The following is a 23,530-nucleotide window of genomic DNA, read 5'->3' as shown; positions in this document are numbered from 1 at the left end:
AATTCATCCCGATTGAATGCAGTGGATTCCATGCAGTGTGATTGAATGCAGTGTGATCCATGCAGCATGAAGAAATTGAACCCTATTGAATGCAGGGGATTTTATGCAGCATGATTGAATGCAGTGGATTCCTGCAGCATGATTGAATGAAGTGGATTTTTTGCAGCATGGCCACAAACATCCCGATTGAATGCCATGGATTCCATGCAGCGTGGTGAAATGCATCCCGATTGAACGCAGTGTATACAATGCAGCGTGGCTAAATGGATCCCCATTCAATGCAGTGGATTCTATGAAGCGTGGCCCAATTGATCTCAACTGAATGCAGTGGATTCCATGCATCATGGCGCAATGGATCCCAATTGAATGCAGTGAAATCGATGCAGCGTGATTGAATGCAGTGTATTCCATGCAGCCTGGTAAAATGCAACTGGATTGAATGCAGTGGATTCCATGCAGCATGATTGAATGCAGTGGATTCCATGCAGCCTGGTAAAATTCATCCCGATTGAATGCAGTGGATTTTATGCAGCATGATAGAATGCAGTGGATTCCTGCAGCATGAATGAATGCAGTGAATTTTTTGCAGCATGGCCCAAAGCATCCCGATTTAATGGAGTGGATTTTAGGCAGCATATCCCAAAACATCCCGATTGAATGCAGTGGATACCATGCAGCATGATTAAATGCAGTGGATTTTATGTACCATGGCCAAAAGCATCCCGATTGAATGCAGTGGATTCCATGCAGCATCATTAAATGCAGTGGATTCCATGCATTGGGATTGAATGCAGTGTAATCCATGCAGCCTGGTAAAATGCATCCCGATTGAATGCAGTGGATTCCATGCAGCATGATTGAAGGCAGTGTATTCCATGCACCATGAAGAAATGGAACCCTATTGAATGCATGGTATTTTATGCAGCATGATTAAATGCAGTGAATTCCTGCAGCATGATTGAATGCAGTGGATTTTTTGCAGCTTGGCCCAAAGCATCCCGATTTAATGCAGTGGATTTTCTGCAGCATGTCCCAAAACATCCCGATTGAATGCAGTCGATACCGTGCAGCATGATTGAATGCAGTGGATTTTATGCAGCATGGCCAAAAGCATCCCGATTCAATGCAGAGGATTCCATGCAGCGTCATTGAATGCAGTGGATTCCATGCATTGTGCTTGAATGCAGTGTAATCCATGCAGCCTGGTAAAATGCATCCCGATTGAATGCAGTGGATTCCATGCAGCATGATTGAATGCAGTGGATTCCATGCAGCCTGGTAAAATGCATCCCTATTGAATGCATTGGATTCCATGCAGCGTGATTGAATTCAGTGTATTCCAGGCAGCATGAAGTAATGGAATTCTATTGAATGAGTTGTCTTTTATGCAGCATGATTGAATGCCGTGGATTCCTGCAGCATGATTGAATGCAGTGGATGAATTGCAGCATGGCCCAAAGCATCCCGATTGAATGCAGTGGATTTTAGGCAGCATGTCCCAAAACATCCCGATTGAAGGCAGGGGATACCATGCAGCATGATTGAATGCAGTGGATTTTATGCAGCATGGCCACAAGCATCCCGATTGAATGCCATGTATTCCATGCAGCGCGGTGAAATGCATCCTGATTGAACGCAGTGTATACAATGCATCGTGGCTAAATGGATCCCATTTCAATGCAGTGGATTCTATGCAGCGTGGCCCAATTGATCTCAACTGAATGCAGTGGATTCCATGCATCATGGCGCAATGGATCCCAATAGAATGCAGTGAAATCGATGCAGCGTGATTGCAGTGTATTCCATGCAGCCTGGTAAAATGCATCCCGATTGAATGCAGTGGATTCCATGCAGCTTGATAGAATGCAGTGGATTCAATGCAGCCTGGTAAAATTCATCCCGATTGAATGCAGTGGATTCCATGCAGTATGATTGAATGCAGTGTGATCCATGCAGCATGCAGAAATGGAACCCTATTGAATGCAGTGGATTTTATGCAGCATGGCCCAAAGCATCCTGATTAAATGCAGTGGATTTTAGGCAGAATGTCCCAAAACATCCCGATTGAATGCAGTGGATACCATGCAGCATGATTGAATGCAGTGGATTTTATGCACCATGGCCCAAAGCATCCAGATTGAATGCAGTGGATTCCATGCAGCGTCATTGAATGCAGTGGATTCCATGCATTGTGATTGAATGCAGTGTAAAACATGCAGCCTGGTAAAATGCATCCCGATTGAATGCTGTAGATTCCATGAGGCATGATTGAATGCAGTTGATTCCATGCAGCATGAAGAAATGGAACCCTATTGAATGCAGTGGATTTTATGCAGCATGATTGAATGCAGTGGATTTTTGCAGCATGATTGAATGCAGTGGATTTTTTGAAGCTTGGTCCAAAGCATCATGATTTAATGCAGTGAATTTTCTGCAGCATGTCCCAATACATCCCGATAGAATGCATTGGATTCCATGCAGCATGATTGAATGCCGTGGATTTTATGCAGCATGGCCAAAAGCATCCCGATTGAATGCAGTGGATTTCATGCAGCATCATTGAATGCAGTGAATTCCATGCATTTTGATTGAATGCAGTGTAATCCAGGCAGCCTGGTAAAATGCATCCCGATTGACTGCAGTGGATTCCATGCAGCATGACTGAATGCAGTGGATTCCATGCAGCCTGGTAAAATGCATCCCTATTGAATGCATTGGATTCCATGCAGCATGATTGAATTCAGTGTATTCCAGGCAAAATGAAGTAATGGAACCCTATTGAATGAAGTGTATTTTATGCAGCATGATTGAATGCACTGGATTCCTGCAGCATGAATGAATGCAGTGGATATTTTGCAGCATGGCCCCAAGCATCCCGATTGAATGCAGTGGATTCCATGCAGCGTCATTGAATGCAGAAGACTCCGTGCATTGTGGCACAATGGATCCCGATTGTATTCAGGGCAGTTGACGCAGTGAGGCCCAATGCATCCCGATTGAATGAAGTGGATTATATGCAGCATGGCCAAAAGCATCCCGATTGAAGGCAGTGGATTCCATGCAGCATGATTGAATACAGTGGAGTATTTGCAGCATGTCCCAAAGCATCCCGATTGAATGCAGTGGATTTTATGCAGCATGGCCCAAAGCATCCTGATGGAATGCAGTGGATTCCATGCAGCCTCATTGAATGCAGAACATTCCATCCATTGTGGTGCAATGGATCTCGTTTGTATGCAGTGGAGTCCATGCAGCGAGGCCCAATGCATCCCGATTGAATGCAGTGGATTTTCTGCAGCATTTCCCAAAATATCCCTATTGGAGGCAGTGAATTCCATTCAGCATGATTGAATGCAGTGTATTTTATGCAGCAGGGCCAAAAGCATCCCGATAGAATGCAGTGGATTCCATGCAGCGTCATTGAATGCAGTGGATTCCTTGCAGCGTGATTGAATGCAGTGTAATACATGCAGCCTGGTAAAATGCATCCCGATTGAATGCAGTGGATTCCATGTATTGTGATTGAATGCAGTGTAATCCATGCAGCGTGGTAAAATGCATCCCGATTGAATGCAGTGGATTTTATGCAGCATGATTGAATGCAGTGGATTCCATGCAGCCTGGTAAAATGCATCCCAATTAAATGCTGTGGATTCCATGCAGCATGATTGAAAGAAGTGTATTCCATGCAGCATGAAGAAATGGAACCCTATTGAAGGCAGGGGATATTATGCAGCATGATTGAATGCAGTGGATTCCTTCAGTATGATTGAATGCAGAGGAATTTTTGCCGCATGGCCCAAAGCATCTCGATTTAATGCAGTGGATTCCATGCAGCGTCATTGAATGCAAAAAATTCCATTCATTGTGGCGAAATGGATCACGATTGTGTGCAGTGGAGTCCATGCAGCGAGTCCAAATGCATCTCGATTGAATGCACTGGATTTTATGCAGCATGGCCAAAAGAATCCCAATTGAATGCCGTGGATTCCATGCAGCGTGGTGAAATGCATCCTGATTGAACGCAGTGTACACCATGCAGCGTGGGTAAATGGATACCCATGGAATGCAGTGGATTCTATGCAGCGTGGCACAATTGATCTCAATTGAATGCAGTGGAGTCAATGCAGTGTGGTGGAATGGATTCTGATAGAATGCAGTGGATTCCATGCATCATGGCGCAATGGATCCCAATTGAATGCAGTGAAATCGATGCAGCGTGATTGAATGCAGTGTATTCCATGCAGCCTGGTAAAATGCATCCCGATTGAATGCAGTGGATTCCATGCAGCTTGATTGAATGCAGTGGATTCAATGCAGCCTGGTAAAATTCATCCCGATTGAATGCAGTGGATTCCAGGCAGTGTGATTGAATGCAGTGTGATCCATGCAGTATGCAGAAATGGAACCCTATTGAATGCAGTGGATTTTATGCAGCATGATTGAATGCAGTTGATTCCATGCAGCCTGGTAAAATGCATCCCTATTGAATGCATTGGATTCCATGCAGCGTCATTGAATGCAGAAGACTACATGCATTTTGTCACAATGGATCCCGATTGTATTCAGCAGTTGACGCAGTGAGGCCCATTGCATCCCGATTGAATGCAGTTGATTATATGCAGCATGGCCAAAAGCATCCCGATTGAAGGCAGTGGATTCCATGCAGCATGATTGAATACATTGGATTATTTGCAGCATGGCCCAAAGCATCCTGATTGAATGCATTGTATTTCATGAAGCGTCATTTAATGCAGAACATTCCATACATTGTGGTGCAATGGATATCGTTTGTATGCAGTGGAGACCATGCAGCGAGGCCCAATGCATCCCGATTGAATGAAGTGAATTATATGCAGCATGGCCAAAAATATGGCGATTGCATGCAGTGGATTCCTTGCAGCATGATTGAATGCAGTGGATTTTATGCACAATGGCCAAAAGCATCCCGATAGAATGCAGTGGATTCCATGCAGCGTCATTGAATGCAGTGGATTCCATGCATTGTGATTGAATGCAGTGTAATCCAGGCAGCCTGGTAAAATGCATCCCGATTGAATGCAGTGGATTCCATGTATTGTGATTGAATGCAGTATAATCCATGCAGCGTGGTAAAATACATCCCGATTGAATGCAGTGGATTCCATGCAGCATGATTGAATGAAGTGGATTCCATGCAGCATGAAGAAATGGAACCCTATTGAATGCAGGGGATTTTATGCAGCATGATTGAATGCAGTGGATTCCTTCAGCATGATTGAATGCAGTGGATTTTTTGCAGCATGGCCACAAGCATCCCGATTGAATGCCATGGATTCCATGCAGCGTGGTGAAATGCGTCCTGATTGAACGCAGTGTATACAATGCAGCGTGGCTAAATGGATCCCCATTCAATGCAGTGGATTCTATGCAGCGTGGCCCAATTGATCTCAACTGAAGGCAGTGGATTCCATGCATCATTACGCAATGGATCCCAATTGAATGCAGTGAAATCGATGCAGCGTGATTGAATGCAGTGTATTCCATGCAGCCTGGTAAAATGCATCCCGATTGAATGCAGTGGATTCCATGCAGCATGAATGAATGCAGTGGATTCCAAGCAGCCTGGTAAAATTCATCCCGATTGAATGCAGTGGATTCCATGCAGTGTGATTGAATGCAGTGTGATCCATGCAGCATGAAGAAATGGAACCCTATTGAATGCAGTGGATTTTATGCAACATGATTAAATGCAGTGGATTTTATGCAGCATGGCCAAAAACATGGCGATTGGATGCAGTGGATTCCTTGCAGCATGATTGAATGCAGTGAATTTTATGCAGCATGGCCAAAAGCATCCCGATAGAATGCAGTGGATTCCATGCAGCGTCATTGAATGCAGTGGATTCCATGCATTGTGATTGAATGCAGTGTAATCCAGGCAGCTGGTAAAATGCATCCCGATTGAATGCAGTCGATTCCATGTATTGTGATTGAATGCAGTGTAATCCATGCAGCGTGGTAAAATGCATCCCGATTGAATGCAGTGGATTTTATGCAGCATGATTTAATGTAGGGGTTTACATGCAGCCTGGTAAAATGCATCCCACTTCAATGCTGCGGATTCCATGCAGCATGATTGAATGAAGTGGATTCCAAGCAGCCTGGTAAAATTCATACCGATTGAATGCAGTGGATTCCATGCAGTGTGATTGAATGCAGTGTGATCCATGCAGCATGAAGAAATGGAACCCTATTGAATGCAGTGGATTTTATGCAGCATGATTGAATGCAGTGGATACCTACAGCATGATTAAATGCAGTGGATTATTTGCAGCATGGCCCAATGCATCCCGATTGAATGCATTGGATTCCTGTAGCATAATTGAATGCAGTGGATTTTTTGCAGCATGGCCCAAAGCATCCCGATTGAATGCAGTGGATTCCATGCAGCGTCATTGAATGCAGAACATTCCATCCATTGTGGTGCAATGGATCTCGTTTGTATGCAGTGGAGACCATGCAGCGAGGCCCAATGCATCCCGATTGAATGCAGTGGATTTTAGGAAGCGTGGCCCAAAATATGCCGATATGATGCAATGGATTCCATGCAGCATGATTGAATGCAGTGTATTTTATGCACCATGGCCAAAAGCATCCCGATTGAATGCAGTGGATTCCATGCATTGTGATTGAATGCAGTGTAAAACATGCAGCCTGGTAAAATGCATCCCGATTGAATGCTGTAGATTCCATGCAGCATGATTGAATGCAGTTGATTCCATGCAGCATGAAGAAATGGAACCCTATTGAATGCAGTGGATTTTATGCAGCATGATCGAATGCAGTGTATTTTTGCAGCATGATTGAATGCAGTGGATTTTTTGAAGCTTGGTCCAAAGCATCCCGATTGAATGCAGTGGATTTTATGCACCATGGCCCAAAGCATCCAGATTGAATGCAGTGGATTCCATGCATTGTGATTGAATGCAGTGTAAAACATGCAGCCTGGTAAAATGCATCCCGATTGAATGCTGTAGATTCCATGCAGCATGATTGAATTCAGTGTATTCCAGGCAGAATGAAGTAATGGAACCCTATTGAATGCAGGGAATTAAATGCAGCATGATTGAATGCACTGGATTCCTGCAGCATGATTGAATGCAGTGGATTTTTTGAAGCTTGGTCCAAAGCATCATGATTTAATGCAGTGAATTTTCTGCAGCATGTCCCAATACATCCCGATAGAATGCATTGGATTCCATGCAGCATGATTGAATGCCGTGGATTTTATGCAGCATGGCCAAAAGCATCCCGATTGAATGCAGTGGATTTCATGCAGCATCATTGAATGCAGTGAATTCCATGCATTTTGATTGAATGCAGTGTAATCCATACAGCCTGGTAAAATGCATCCCGATTGACTGCAGTGGATTCCATGCAGCATGACTGAATGCAGTGGATTCCATGCAGCCTGGTAAAATGCATCCCTATTGAATGCATTGGATTCCATGCAGCGTGATTGAATTCAGTGTATTCCAGGCAGAATGAAGTAATGGAACCCTATTGAATGCAGGGAATTAAATGCAGCATGATTGAATGCACTGGAATCCTGCAGCATGAATGAATGCAGTGGATATTTTGCAGCATGGCCCCAAGCATCCCGATTGAATGCAGTGGATTCCATGCAGCGTCATGCAATGCAGAAGACTCCATGCATTGTGGCACAATGGATCCCGATTGTATTCAGTGCGGTTGACGCAGTGAGGCCCAATGCATCCCGATTGAATGCAGTGGATTATATGCAGCATGGCCAAAAGCATCCCGATTGAAGGCAGTGGAATCCATGCATTGTGATAGAGTAAGTGTAATATTTGCAGCGTGGTATCATGCATCCCGATTGAATGCAGTGGATTTTATGCAGCATGATTGAATGCAGTGTATTCCATGCAGCCTGGTAAAATGCATCCCAATTAAATGCTGTGGATTCCATGCAGCATGATTGAATGAAGTGGATTCCATGCAGCATGAAGAAAAGGAACCCTATTGAATGCAGGGGATTTTATGCAGCATGATTGAATGCAGTGGATTCCTTCAGTATGATTGAATGCAGTGGATTCTTTGCAGCATTGCCAAAAGCATCTCGATTTAATGCAGTGGATTCCATGCAGCTTCATTGAATGCAGAAAATTCAATTCATTGTGGCGAAATGGATCACGATTGTGTGCAGTGGAGTCCATGCAGCGAGTCCAAATGCATCTCGATTGAATGCAATGGATTTTATGCAGCATGGCCACAAGCATCCCGATTGAATGCCGTGGCTTCCATGCAGCGTGGTGAAATGCATCCTGATTGAACGCAGTGTATACAATGCAACGTGGCTAAATGGATCCCCATTCAATGCAGTGGATTCTATGCACCGTGGCGCAATTGATCTCAACTGAATGCAGTGGATTCCATGCATCATGGCGCAATGGATCCCAATTGAATGCAGTGAAATCGATGCACCGTGATTGAATGCAGTGTATTCCATGCAGCCTGGTAAAATGCATCCCGATTGAATGCAGTGGATTGCATGCAGCTTGATTGAATGTAGTGGATTCAATGCAGCCTGGTAAAATTCATCCCGATTGAATGCAGTGGATTCCATGCAGTGTGATTGAATGCAGTGTGATCCATGCAGCATGAAGAAATTGAACCCTATTGAATGCAGGGGATTTTATGCAGCATGATTGAATGCAGTGGATTCCTGCAGCATGATTGAATGAAGTGGATTTTTTGCAGCATGGCCACAAACATCCCGATTGAATGCCATGGATTCCATGCAGCGTGGTGAAATGCATCCCGATTGAACGCAGTGTATACAATGCAGCGTGGCTAAATGGATCCCCATTCAATGCAGTGGATTCTATGAAGCGTGGCCCAATTGATCTCAACTGAATGCAGTGGATTCCATGCATCATGGCGCAATGGATCCCAATTGAATGCAGTGAAATCGATGCAGCGTGATTGAATGCAGTGTATTCCATGCAGCCTGGTAAAATGCAACTGGATTGAATGCAGTGGATTCCATGCAGCATGATTGAATGCAGTGGATTCCATGCAGCCTGGTAAAATTCATCCCGATTGAATGCAGTGGATTTTATGCAGCATGATAGAATGCAGTGGATTCCTGCAGCATGAATGAATGCAGTGAATTTTTTGCAGCATGGCCCAAAGCATCCCGATTTAATGGAGTGGATTTTAGGCAGCATATCCCAAAACATCCCGATTGAATGCAGTGGATACCATGCAGCATGATTAAATGCAGTGGATTTTATGTACCATGGCCAAAAGCATCCCGATTGAATGCAGTGGATTCCATGCAGCATCATTAAATGCAGTGGATTCCATGCATTGGGATTGAATGCAGTGTAATCCATGCAGCCTGGTAAAATGCATCCCGATTGAATGCAGTGGATTCCATGCAGCATGATTGAAGGCAGTGTATTCCATGCACCATGAAGAAATGGAACCCTATTGAATGCATGGTATTTTATGCAGCATGATTAAATGCAGTGAATTCCTGCAGCATGATTGAATGCAGTGGATTTTTTGCAGCTTGGCCCAAAGCATCCCGATTTAATGCAGTGGATTTTCTGCAGCATGTCCCAAAACATCCCGATTGAATGCAGTCGATACCGTGCAGCATGATTGAATGCAGTGGATTTTATGCAGCATGGCCAAAAGCATCCCGATTCAATGCAGAGGATTCCATGCAGCGTCATTGAATGCAGTGGATTCCATGCATTGTGCTTGAATGCAGTGTAATCCATGCAGCCTGGTAAAATGCATCCCGATTGAATGCAGTGGATTCCATGCAGCATGATTGAATGCAGTGGATTCCATGCAGCCTGGTAAAATGCATCCCTATTGAATGCATTGGATTCCATGCAGCGTGATTGAATTCAGTGTATTCCAGGCAGCATGAAGTAATGGAATTCTATTGAATGAGTTGTCTTTTATGCAGCATGATTGAATGCCGTGGATTCCTGCAGCATGATTGAATGCAGTGGATGAATTGCAGCATGGCCCAAAGCATCCCGATTGAATGCAGTGGATTTTAGGCAGCATGTCCCAAAACATCCCGATTGAAGGCAGGGGATACCATGCAGCATGATTGAATGCAGTGGATTTTATGCAGCATGGCCACAAGCATCCCGATTGAATGCCATGTATTCCATGCAGCGCGGTGAAATGCATCCTGATTGAACGCAGTGTATACAATGCATCGTGGCTAAATGGATCCCATTTCAATGCAGTGGATTCTATGCAGCGTGGCCCAATTGATCTCAACTGAATGCAGTGGATTCCATGCATCATGGCGCAATGGATCCCAATAGAATGCAGTGAAATCGATGCAGCGTGATTGCAGTGTATTCCATGCAGCCTGGTAAAATGCATCCCGATTGAATGCAGTGGATTCCATGCAGCTTGATAGAATGCAGTGGATTCAATGCAGCCTGGTAAAATTCATCCCGATTGAATGCAGTGGATTCCATGCAGTGTGATTGAATGCAGTGTGATCCATGCAGCATGCAGAAATGGAACCCTATTGAATGCAGTGGATTTTATGCAGCATGATTGAATGCAGTGGATTCCTGCAGCATGATTGAATGCAGTGGATTTTTTGCAGCATGGCCCAAAGCATCCCGATTAAATGCAGTGGATTTTAGGCAGCATGTCCCAAAACATCCCGATTGAATGCAGTGGATACCATGCAGCATGATTGAATGCAGTGGATTTTATGCAGCATGGCCCAAATGCATCCCGATAGAATGCAGAGGATTCCATGCAGCGTCATTGAATGCAGTGGATTCCATGCATTGTGCTTGAATGCAGTGTAATCCATGCAGCCTGGCAAAGTGCATCCCGATTGAATGCAGTGGATTCCATGCAGTGTGATTGAATGCAGTGTGATCCATGCAGCATGCAGAAATGGAACCCTATTGAATGCAGTGGATTTTATGCAGCATGGCCCAAAGCATCCTGATTAAATGCAGTGGATTTTAGGCAGAATGTCCCAAAACATCCCGATTGAATGCAGTGGATACCATGCAGCATGATTGAATGCAGTGGATTTTATGCACCATGGCCCAAAGCATCCAGATTGAATGCAGTGGATTCCATGCAGCGTCATTTAATGCAGTGGATTCCATGCATTGTGATTGAATGCAGTGTAAAACATGCAGCCTGGTAAAATGCATCCCGATTGAATGCTGTAGATTCCATGAGGCATGATTGAATGCAGTTGATTCCATGCAGCATGAAGAAATGGAACCCTATTGAATGCAGTGGATTTTATGCAGCATGATTGAATGCAGTGGATTTTTGCAGCATGATTGAATGCAGTGGATTTTTTGAAGCTTGGTCCAAAGCATCATGATTTAATGCAGTGAATTTTCTGCAGCATGTCCCAATACATCCCGATAGAATGCATTGGATTCCATGCAGCATGATTGAATGCCGTGGATTTTATGCAGCATGGCCAAAAGCATCCCGATTGAATGCAGTGGATTTCATGCAGCATCATTGAATGCAGTGAATTCCATGCATTTTGATTGAATGCAGTGTAATCCAGGCAGCCTGGTAAAATGCATCCCGATTGACTGCAGTGGATTCCATGCAGCATGACTGAATGCAGTGGATTCCATGCAGCCTGGTAAAATGCATCCCTATTGAATGCATTGGATTCCATGCAGCATGATTGAATTCAGTGTATTCCAGGCAAAATGAAGTAATGGAACCCTATTGAATGAAGTGTATTTTATGCAGCATGATTGAATGCACTGGATTCCTGCAGCATGAATGAATGCAGTGGATATTTTGCAGCATGGCCCCAAGCATCCCGATTGAATGCAGTGGATTCCATGCAGCGTCATTGAATGCAGAAGACTCCGTGCATTGTGGCACAATGGATCCCGATTGTATTCAGGGCAGTTGACGCAGTGAGGCCCAATGCATCCCGATTGAATGAAGTGGATTATATGCAGCATGGCCAAAAGCATCCCGATTGAAGGCAGTGGATTCCATGCAGCATGATTGAATACAGTGGAGTATTTGCAGCATGTCCCAAAGCATCCCGATTGAATGCAGTGGATTTTATGCAGCATGGCCCAAAGCATCCTGATGGAATGCAGTGGATTCCATGCAGCCTCATTGAATGCAGAACATTCCATCCATTGTGGTGCAATGGATCTCGTTTGTATGCAGTGGAGTCCATGCAGCGAGGCCCAATGCATCCCGATTGAATGCAGTGGATTTTCTGCAGCATTTCCCAAAATATCCCTATTGGAGGCAGTGAATTCCATTCAGCATGATTGAATGCAGTGTATTTTATGCAGCAGGGCCAAAAGCATCCCGATAGAATGCAGTGGATTCCATGCAGCGTCATTGAATGCAGTGGATTCCTTGCAGCGTGATTGAATGCAGTGTAATACATGCAGCCTGGTAAAATGCATCCCGATTGAATGCAGTGGATTCCATGTATTGTGATTGAATGCAGTGTAATCCATGCAGCGTGGTAAAATGCATCCCGATTGAATGCAGTGGATTTTATGCAGCATGATTGAATGCAGTGGATTCCATGCAGCCTGGTAAAATGCATCCCAATTAAATGCTGTGGATTCCATGCAGCATGATTGAAAGAAGTGTATTCCATGCAGCATGAAGAAATGGAACCCTATTGAAGGCAGGGGATATTATGCAGCATGATTGAATGCAGTGGATTCCTTCAGTATGATTGAATGCAGAGGAATTTTTGCCGCATGGCCCAAAGCATCTCGATTTAATGCAGTGGATTCCATGCAGCGTCATTGAATGCAAAAAATTCCATTCATTGTGGCGAAATGGATCACGATTGTGTGCAGTGGAGTCCATGCAGCGAGTCCAAATGCATCTCGATTGAATGCACTGGATTTTATGCAGCATGGCCAAAAGAATCCCAATTGAATGCCGTGGATTCCATGCAGCGTGGTGAAATGCATCCTGATTGAACGCAGTGTACACCATGCAGCGTGGGTAAATGGATACCCATGGAATGCAGTGGATTCTATGCAGCGTGGCCCAAATTATCTCAATTGAATGCAGTGGTGTCAATGCAGTGTGGTGCAATGGATTCTGATAGAATGCAGTGGATTCCATGCATCATGGCGCAATGGATCCCAATTGAATGCAGTGAAATCGATGCAGCGTGATTGAATGCAGTGTATTCCATGCAGCCTGGTAAAATGCATCCCGATTGAATGCAGTGGATTCCATGCAGCTTGATTGAATGCAGTGGATTCAATGCAGCCTGGTAAAATTCATCCCGATTGAATGCAGTGGATTCCATGCAGTGTGATTGAATGCAGTGTGATCCATGCAGTATGCAGAAATGGAACCCTATTGAATGCAGTGGATTTTATGCAGCATGATTGAATGCAGTTGATTCCATGCAGCCTGGTAAAATGCATCCCTATTGAATGCATTGGATTCCATGCAGCGTCATTGAATGCAGAAGACTACATGCATTTTGTCACAATGGATCCCGATTGTATTCAGCAGTTGACGCAGTGAGGCCCATTGCATCCCGATTGAATGCAGTTGATTATATGCAGCATGGCCAAAAGCATCCCGATTGAAGGCAGTGGATTCCATGCAGCATGATTGAATACATTGGATTATTTGCAGCATGGCCCAAAGCATCCTGATTGAATGCATTGTATTTCATGAAGCGTCATTTAATGCAGAACATTCCATACATTGTGGTGCAATGGATATCGTTTGTATGCAGTGGAGACCATGCAGCGAGGCCCAATGCATCCCGATTGAATGAAGTGAATTATATGCAGCATGGCCAAAAATATGGCGATTGGATGCAGTGGATTCCTTGCAGCATGATTGAATGCAGTGGATTTTATGCACAATGGCCAAAAGCATCCCGATAGAATGCAGTGGATTCCATGCAGCGTCATTGAATGCAGTGGATTCCATGCATTGTGATTGAATGCAGTGTAATCCAGGCAGCCTGGTAAAATGCATCCCGATTGAATGCAGTGGATTCCATGTATTGTCATTGAATGCAGTATAATCCATGCAGCGTGGTAAAATACATCCCGATTGAATGCAGTGGATTCCATGCAGCATGATTGAATGAAGTGGATTCCATTCAGCATGAAAAAATGGAACCCTATTGAATGCAGGGGATTTTATGCAGCATGATTGAATGCAGTGGATTCCTTCAGCATGATTGAATGCAGTGGATTTTTTGCAGCATGGCCACAAGCATCCCGATTGAATGCCATGGATTCCATGCAGCGTGGTGAAATGCGTCCTGATTGAACGCAGTGTATACAATGCAGCGTGGCTAAATGGATCCCCATTCAATGCAGTGGATTCTATGCAGCGTGGCCCAATTGATCTCAACTGAAGGCAGTGGATTCCATGCATCATTACGCAATGGATCCCAATTGAATGCAGTGAAATCGATGCAGCGTGATTGAATGCAGTGTATTCCATGCAGCCTGGTAAAATGCATCCCGATTGAATGCAGTGGATTCCATGCAGCATGAATGAATGCAGTGGATTCCAAGCAGCCTGGTAAAATTCATCCCGATTGAATGCAGTGGATTCCATGCAGTGTGATTGAATGCAGTGTGATCCATGCAGCATGAAGAAATGGAACCCTATTGAATGCAGTGGATTTTATGCAACATGATTAAATGCAGTGGATTTTATGCAGCATGGCCAAAAACATGGCGATTGGATGCAGTGGATTCCTTGCAGCATGATTGAATGCAGTGAATTTTATGCAGCATGGCCAAAAGCATCCCGATAGAATGCAGTGGATTCCATGCAGCGTCATTGAATGCAGTGGATTCCATGCATTGTGATTGAATGCAGTGTAATCCAGGCAGCTGGTAAAATGCATCCCGATTGAATGCAGTCGATTCCATGTATTGTGATTGAATGCAGTGTAATCCATGCAGCGTGGTAAAATGCATCCCGATTGAATGCAGTGGATTTTATGCAGCATGATTTAATGTAGGGGTTTACATGCAGCCTGGTAAAATGCATCCCACTTCAATGCTGCGGATTCCATGCAGCATGATTGAATGAAGTGGATTCCAAGCAGCCTGGTAAAATTCATACCGATTGAATGCAGTGGATTCCATGCAGTGTGATTGAATGCAGTGTGATCCATGCAGCATGAAGAAATGGAACCCTATTGAATGCAGTGGATTTTATGCAGCATGATTGAATGCAGTGGATACCTACAGCATGATTAAATGCAGTGGATTATTTGCAGCATGGCCCAATGCATCCCGATTGAATGCATTGGAATCCTGTAGCATAATTGAATGCAGTGGATTTTTTGCAGCATGGCCCAAAGCATCCCGATTGAATGCAGTGGATTCCATGCAGCGTCATTGAATGCAGAACATTCCATCCATTGTGGTGCAATGGATCTCGTTTGTATGCAGTGGAGACCATGCAGCGAGGCCCAATGCATCCCGATTGAATGCAGTGGATTTTAGGAAGCGTGGCCCAAAATATGCCGATATGATGCAATGGATTCCATGCAGCATGATTGAATGCAGTGTATTTTATGCACCATGGCCAAAAGCATCCCGATTGAATGCAGTGGATTCCATGCATTGTGATTGAATGCAGTGTAAAACATGCAGCCTGGTAAAATGCATCCCGATTGAATGCTGTAGATTCCATGCAGCATGATTGAATGCAGTTGATTCCATGCAGCATGAAGAAATGGAACCCTATTGAATGCAGTGGATTTTATGCAGCATGATCGAATGCAGTGTATTTTTGCAGCATGATTGAATGCAGTGGATTTTTTGAAGCTTGGTCCAAAGCATCCCGATTGAATGCAGTGGATTTTAGGCAGCATGTCCCAAAACATCCCGATTGAATGCAGTGGATTCCATGCATTGTGATTGAATGCAGTGTAAAACATGCAGCCTGGTAAAATGCATCCCGATTGAATGCTGTAGATTCCATGCAGCATGATTGAATTCAGTGTATTCCAGGCAGAATGAAGTAATGGAACCCTATTGAATGCAGGGAATTAAATGCAGCATGATTGAATGCCCTGGATTCCTGCAGCATGATTGAATGCAGTGGATTTTTTGAAGCTTGGTCCAAAGCATCATGATTTAATGCAGTGAATTTTCTGCAGCATGTCCCAATACATCCCGATAGAATGCATTGGATTCCATGCAGCATGATTGAATGCCGTGGATTTTATGCAGCATGGCCAAAAGCATCCCGATTGAATGCAGTGGATTTCATGCAGCATCATTGAATGCAGTGAATTCCATGCATTTTGATTGAATGCAGTGTAATCCATACAGCCTGGTAAAATGCATCCCGATTGACTGCAGTGGATTCCATGCAGCATGACTGAATGCAGTGGATTCCATGCAGCCTGGTAAAATGCATCCCTATTGAATGCATTGGATTCCATGCAGCGTGATTGAATTCAGTGTATTCCAGGCAGAATGAAGTAATGGAACCCTATTGAATGCAGGGAATTAAATGCAGCATGATTGAATGCACTGGAATCCTGCAGCATGAATGAATGCAGTGGATATTTTGCAGCATGGCCCCAAGCATCCCGATTGAATGCAGTGGATTCCATGCAGCGTCATGCAATGCAGAAGACTCCATGCATTGTGGCACAATGGATCCCGATTGTATTCAGTGCGGTTGACGCAGTGAGGCCCAATGCATCCCGATTGAATGCAGTGGATTATATGCAGCATGGCCAAAAGCATCCCGATTGAAGGCAGTGGAATCCATGCATTGTGATAGAGTAAGTGTAATATTTGCAGCGTGGTAACATGCATCCCGATTGAATGCAGTGGATTTTATGCAGCATGATTGAATGCAGTGTATTCCATGCAGCCTGGTAAAATGCATCCCAATTAAATGCTGTGGATTCCATGCAGCATGATTGAATGAAGTGGATTCCTTGCAGCATGAAGAAAAGGAACCCTATTGAATGCAGGGGATTTTATGCAGCATGATTGAATGCAGTGGATTCCTTCAGTATGATTGAATGCAGTGGATTCTTTGCAGCATTGCCAAAAGCATCTCGATTTAATGCAGTGGATTCCATGCAGCTTCATTGAATGCAGAAAATTCAATTCATTGTGGCGAAATGGATCACGATTGTGTGCAGTGGAGTCCATGCAGCGAGTCCAAATGCATCTCGATTGAATGCAATGGATTTTATGCAGCATGGCCACAAGCATCCCGATTGAATGCCGTGGCTTCCATGCAGCGTGGTGAAATGCATCCTGATTGAACGCAGTGTATACAATGCAACGTGGCTAAATGGATCCCCATTCAATGCAGTGGATTCTATGCACCGTGGCGCAATTGATCTCAACTGAATGCAGTGGATTCCATGCATCATGGCGCAATGGATCCCAATTGAATGCAGTGAAATCGATGCACCGTGATTGAATGCAGTGTATTCCATGCAGCCTGGTAAAATGCATCCCGATTGAATGCAGTGGATTCCATGCAGCTTGATTGAATGTAGTGGATTCAATGCAGCCTGGTAAAATTCATCCCGATTGAATGCAGTGGATTCCATGCAGTGTGATTGAATGCAGTGTGATCCATGCAGCATGAAGAAATTGAACCCTATTGAATGCAGGGGATTTTATGCAGCATGATTGAATGCAGTGGATTCCTGCAGCATGATTGAATGAAGTGGATTTTTTGCAGCATGGCCACAAACATCCCGATTGAATGCCATGGATTCCATGCAGCGTGGTGAAATGCATCCCGATTGAACGCAGTGTATACAATGCAGCGTGGCTAAATGGATCCCCATTCAATGCAGTGGATTCTATGAAGCGTGGCCCAATTGATCTCAACTGAATGCAGTGGATTCCATGCATCATGGCGCAATGGATCCCAATTGAATGCAGTGAAATCGATGCAGCGTGATTGAATGCAGTGTATTCCATGCAGCCTGGTAAAATGCAACTGGATTGAATGCAGTGGATTCCATGCAGCATGATTGAATGCAGTGGATTCCATGCAGCCTGGTAAAATTCATCCCCATTGAATGCAGTGGATTTTATGCAGCATGATAGAATGCAGTGGATTCCTGCAGCATGAATGAATGCAGTGAATTTTTTGCAGCATGGCCCAAAGCATCCCGATTTAATGGAGTGGATTTTAGGCAGCATATCCCAAAACATCCCGATTGAATGCAGTGGATACCATGCAGCATGATTAAATGCAGTGGATTTTATGTACCATGGCCAAAAGCATCCCGATTGAATGCAGTGGATTCCATGCAGCATCATTAAATGCAGTGGATTCCATGCATTGGGATTGAATGCAGTGTAATCCATGCAGCCTGGTAAAATGCATCCCGATTGAATGCAGTGGATTCCATGCAGCATGATTGAAGGCAGTGTATTCCATGCACCATGAAGAAATGGAACCCTATTGAATGCATGGTATTTTATGCAGCATGATTAAATGCAGTGAATTCCTGCAGCATGATTGAATGCAGTGGATTTTTTGCAGCTTGGCCCAAAGCATCCCGATTTAATGCAGTGGATTTTCTGCAGCATGTCCCAAAACATCCCGATTGAATGCAGTCGATACCGTGCAGCATGATTGAATGCAGTGGATTTTATGCAGCATGGCCAAAAGCATCCCGATTCAATGCAGAGGATTCCATGCAGCGTCATTGAATGCAGTGGATTCCATGCATTGTGCTTGAATGCAGTGTAATCCATGCAGCCTGGTAAAATGCATCCCGATTGAATGCAGTGGATTCCATGCAGCATGATTGAATGCAGTGGATTCCATGCAGCCTGGTAAAATGCATCCCTATTGAATGCATTGGATTCCATGCAGCGTGATTGAATTCAGTGTATTCCAGGCAGCATGAAGTAATGGAATTCTATTGAATGAGTTGTCTTTATGCAGCATGATTGAATGCCGTGGATTCCTGCAGCATGATTGAATGCAGTGGATGAATTGCAGCATGGCCCAAAGCATCCCGATTGAATGCAGTGGATTTTAGGCAGCATGTCCCAAAACATCCCGATTGAAGGCAGGGGATACCATGCAGCATGATTGAATGCAGTGGATTTTATGCAGCATGGCCACAAGCATCCCGATTGAATGCCATGTATTCCATGCAGCGCGGTGAAATGCATCCTGATTGAACGCAGTGTATACAATGCATCGTGGCTAAATGGATCCCATTTCAATGCAGTGGATTCTATGCAGCGTGGCCCAATTGATCTCAACTGAATGCAGTGGATTCCATGCATCATGGCGCAATGGATCCCAATAGAATGCAGTGAAATCGATGCAGCTTGATTGCAGTGTATTCCATGCAGCCTGGTAAAATGCATCCCGATTGAATGCAGTGGATTCCATGCAGCTTGATAGAATGCAGTGGATTCAATGCAGCCTGGTAAAATTCATCCCGATTGAATGCAGTGGATTCCATGCAGTGTGATTGAATGCAGTGTGTTCCATGCAGCATGCAGAAATGGAACCCTATTGAATGCAGTGGATTTTATGCAGCATGATTGAATGCAGTGGATTCCTGCAGCATGATTGAATGCAGTGGATTTTTTGCAGCATGGCCCAAAGCATCCCGATTAAATGCAGTGGATTTTAGGCAGCATGTCCCAAAACATCCCGATTGAATGCAGTGGATACCATGCAGCATGATTGAATGCAGTGGATTTTATGCAGCATGGCCCAAATGCATCCCGATAGAATGCAGAGGATTCCATGCAGCGTCATTGAATGCAGTGGATTCCATGCATTGTGCTTGAATGCAGTGTAATCCATGCAGCCTGGCAAAGTGCATCCCGATTGAATGCAGTGGATTCCATGCAGTGTGATTGAATGCAGTGTGATCCATGCAGCATGCAGAAATGGAACCCTATTGAATGCAGTGGATTTTATGCAGCATGGCCCAAAGCATCCTGATTAAATGCAGTGGATTTTAGGCAGAATGTCCCAAAACATCCCGATTGAATGCAGTGGATACCATGCAGCATGATTGAATGCAGTGGATTTTATGCACCATGGCCCAAAGCATCCAGATTGAATGCAGTGAATTCCATGCAGCGTCATTGAATGCAGTGGATTCCATGCATTGTGATTGAATGCAGTGTAAAACATGCAGCCTGGTAAAATGCATCCCGATTGAATGCTGTAGATTCCATGCAGCATGATTGAATGCAGTTGATTCCATGCAGCATGAAGAAATGGAACCCTATTGAATGCAGTGGATTTTATGCAGCATGATTGAATGCAGTGGATTTTTGCAGCATGATTGAATGCAGTGGATTTTTTGAAGCTTGGTCCAAAGCATCATGATTTAATGCAGTGAATTTTCTGCAGCATGTCCCAATACATCCCGATAGAATGCATTGGATTCCATGCAGCATGATTGAATGCCGTGGATTTTATGCAGCATGGCCAAAAGCATCCCGATTGAATGCAGTGGATTTCATGCAGCATCATTGAATGCAGTGGATTCCATGCAGCCTGGTAAAATGCATCCCTATTGAATGCATTGGATTCCATGCAGCATGATTGAATTCAGTGTATTCCAGGCAAAATGAAGTAATGGAACCCTATTGAATGAAGTGTATTTTATGCAGCATGATTGAATGCACTGGATTCCTGCAGCATGAATGAATGCAGTGGATATTTTGCAGCATGGCCCCAAGCATCCCGATTGAATGCAGTGGATTCCATGCAGCGTCATTGAATGCAGAAGACTCCGTGCATTGTGGCACAATGGATCCCGTTTGTATTCAGTGCGGTTGACGCAGTGAGGCCCAATGCATCCCGATTGAATGCAGTGGATTATATGCAGCATGGCCAAAAGCATCCCGATTGAAGGCAGTGGATTCCATGCAGCATGATTGAATACAGTGGAGTATTTGCAGCATGTCCCAAAGCATCCCGATTGAATGCAGTGGATTTTATGCAGCATGGCCCAAAGCATCCTGATGGAATGCAGTGGATTCCATGCAGCCTCATTGAATGCAGAACATTCCATCCATTGTGGTGCAATGGATCTCGTTTGTATGCAGTGGAGTCCATGCAGCGAGGCCCAATGCATCCCGATTGAATGCAGTGGATTTTCTGCAGCATTTCCCAAAATATCCCGATTGAAGGCAGTGAATTCCATGCAGCATGATTGAATGGAGTGTATTTTATGCAGCAGTGCCAAAAGCATCCCGATAGAATGCAGTGGATTCCATGCAGCTTCATTGAATGCAGTGGATTCCTTGCAGCGTGATTGAATGCAGTGTAATACATGCAGCCTGGTAAAATGCATCCCGATTGAATGCAGTGGATTCCATGTATTGTGATTGAATGCAGTGTAATCCATGCAGCGTGGTAAAATGCATCCCGATTGAATGCAGTGGATTTTATGCAGCATGATTGAATGCAGTGGATTCCATGCAGCCTGGTAAAATGCATCCCAATTAAATGCTGTGGATTCCATGCAGCATGATTGAAAGAAGTGTATTCCATGCAGCATGAAGAAATGGAACCCTATTGAAGGCAGGGGATATTATGCAGCATGATTGAATGCAGTGGATTCCTTCAGTATGATTGAATGCAGAGGAATTTTTGCCGCATGGCCCAAAGCATCTCGATTTAATGCAGTGGATTCCATGCGGCGTCATTGAATGCAAAAAATTCCATTCATTGTGGCGAAATGGATCACGATTGTGTGCAGTGGAGTCCATGCAGCGAGTCCAAATGCATCTCGATTGAATGCACTGGATTTTATGCAGCATGGCCAAAAGAATCCCAATTGAATGCCGTGGATTCCATGCAGCGTGGTGAAATGCATCCTGATTGAACGCAGTGTACACCATGCAGCGTGGGTAAATGGATACCCATGGAATGCAGTGGATTCTATGCAGCGTGGCCCAAATTATCACAATTGAATGCAGTGGTGTCAATGCAGTGTGGTGCAATGGATTCTGATAGAATGCAGTGGATTCCATGCATCATGGCGCAATGGATCCCAATTGAATGCAGTGAAATCGATGCAGCGTGATTGAATGCAGTGTATTCCATGCAGCCTGGTAAAATGCATCCCGATTGAATGCAGTGGATTCCATGCAGCTTGATTGAATGCAGTGGATTCAATGCAGCCTGGTAAAATTCATCCCGATTGAATGCAGTGGATTCCATGCAGTGTGATTGAATGCAGTGTGATCCATGCAGTATGCAGAAATGGAACCCTATTGAATGCAGTGGATTTTATGCAGCATGATTGAATGCAGTTGATTCCATGCAGCCTGGTAAAATGCATCCCTATTGAATGCATTGGATTCCATGCAGCGTCATTGAATGCAGAAGACTACATGCATTTTGTCACAATGGATCCCGATTGTATTCAGCAGTTGACGCAGTGAGGCCCATTGCATCCCGATTGAATGCAGTTGATTATATGCAGCATGGCCAAAAGCATCCCGATTGAAGGCAGTGGATTCCATGCAGCATGATTGAATACATTGGATTATTTGCAGCATGGCCCAAAGCATCCTGATTGAATGCATTGTATTTCATGAAGCGTCATTTAATGCAGAACATTCCATATATTGTGGTGCAATGGATCTCGTTTGTATGCAGTGGAGACCATGCAGCGAGGCCCAATGCATCCCGATTGAATGCAGTGAATTATATGCAGCATGGCCAAAAATATGGCGATTGGATGCAGTGGATTCCTTGCAGCATGATTGAATGCAGTGGATTTTATGCACAATGGCCAAAAGCATCCCGATAGAATGCAGTGGATTCCATGCAGCGTCATTGAATGCAGTGGATTCCATGCATTGTGATTGAATGCAGTGTAATCCAGGCAGCCTGGTAAAATGCATCCCGATTGAATGCAGTGGATTCCATGTATTGTGATTGAATGCAGTATAATCCATGCAGCGTGGTAAAATACATCCCGATTGAATGCAGTGGATTCCATGCAGCATGATTGAATGAAGTGGATTCCATTCAGCATGAAAAAATGGAACCCTATTGAATGCAGGGGAGTTTATGCAGCATGATTGAATGCAGTGGATTCCTTCAGCATGATTGAATGAAGTGGATTTTTTGCAGCATGGCCACAAGCATCCCGATTGAATGCCATGGATTCCATGCAGCGTGGTGAAATGCGTCCTGATTGAACGCAGTGTATACAATGCAGCGTGGCTAAATGGATCCCCATTCAATGCAGTGGATTCTATGCAGCGTGGCCCAATTGATCTCAACTGAAGGCAGTGGATTCCATGCATCATTACGCAATGGATCCCAATTGAATGCAGTGAAATCGATGCAGCGTGATTGAATGCAGTGTATTCCATGCAGCCTGGTAAAATGCATCCCGATTGAATGCAGTGGATTCCATGCAGCATGAATGAATGCAGTGGATTCCAAGCAGCCTGGTAAAATTCATCCCGATTGAATGCAGTGGATTCCATGCAGTGTG

This window comes from Sus scrofa, chromosome 14, assembly GCF_054392235.1.
Source record: "Sus scrofa isolate SSC_HxYL_T2T_F1_AM1 chromosome 14, Sscrofa_HxYL_maternal_Yorkshire_Landrace_v2.0, whole genome shotgun sequence".
Taxonomy (NCBI): domain Eukaryota; kingdom Metazoa; phylum Chordata; class Mammalia; order Artiodactyla; family Suidae; genus Sus; species Sus scrofa.
Note: the sequence above shows the minus strand (reverse complement) of the source record.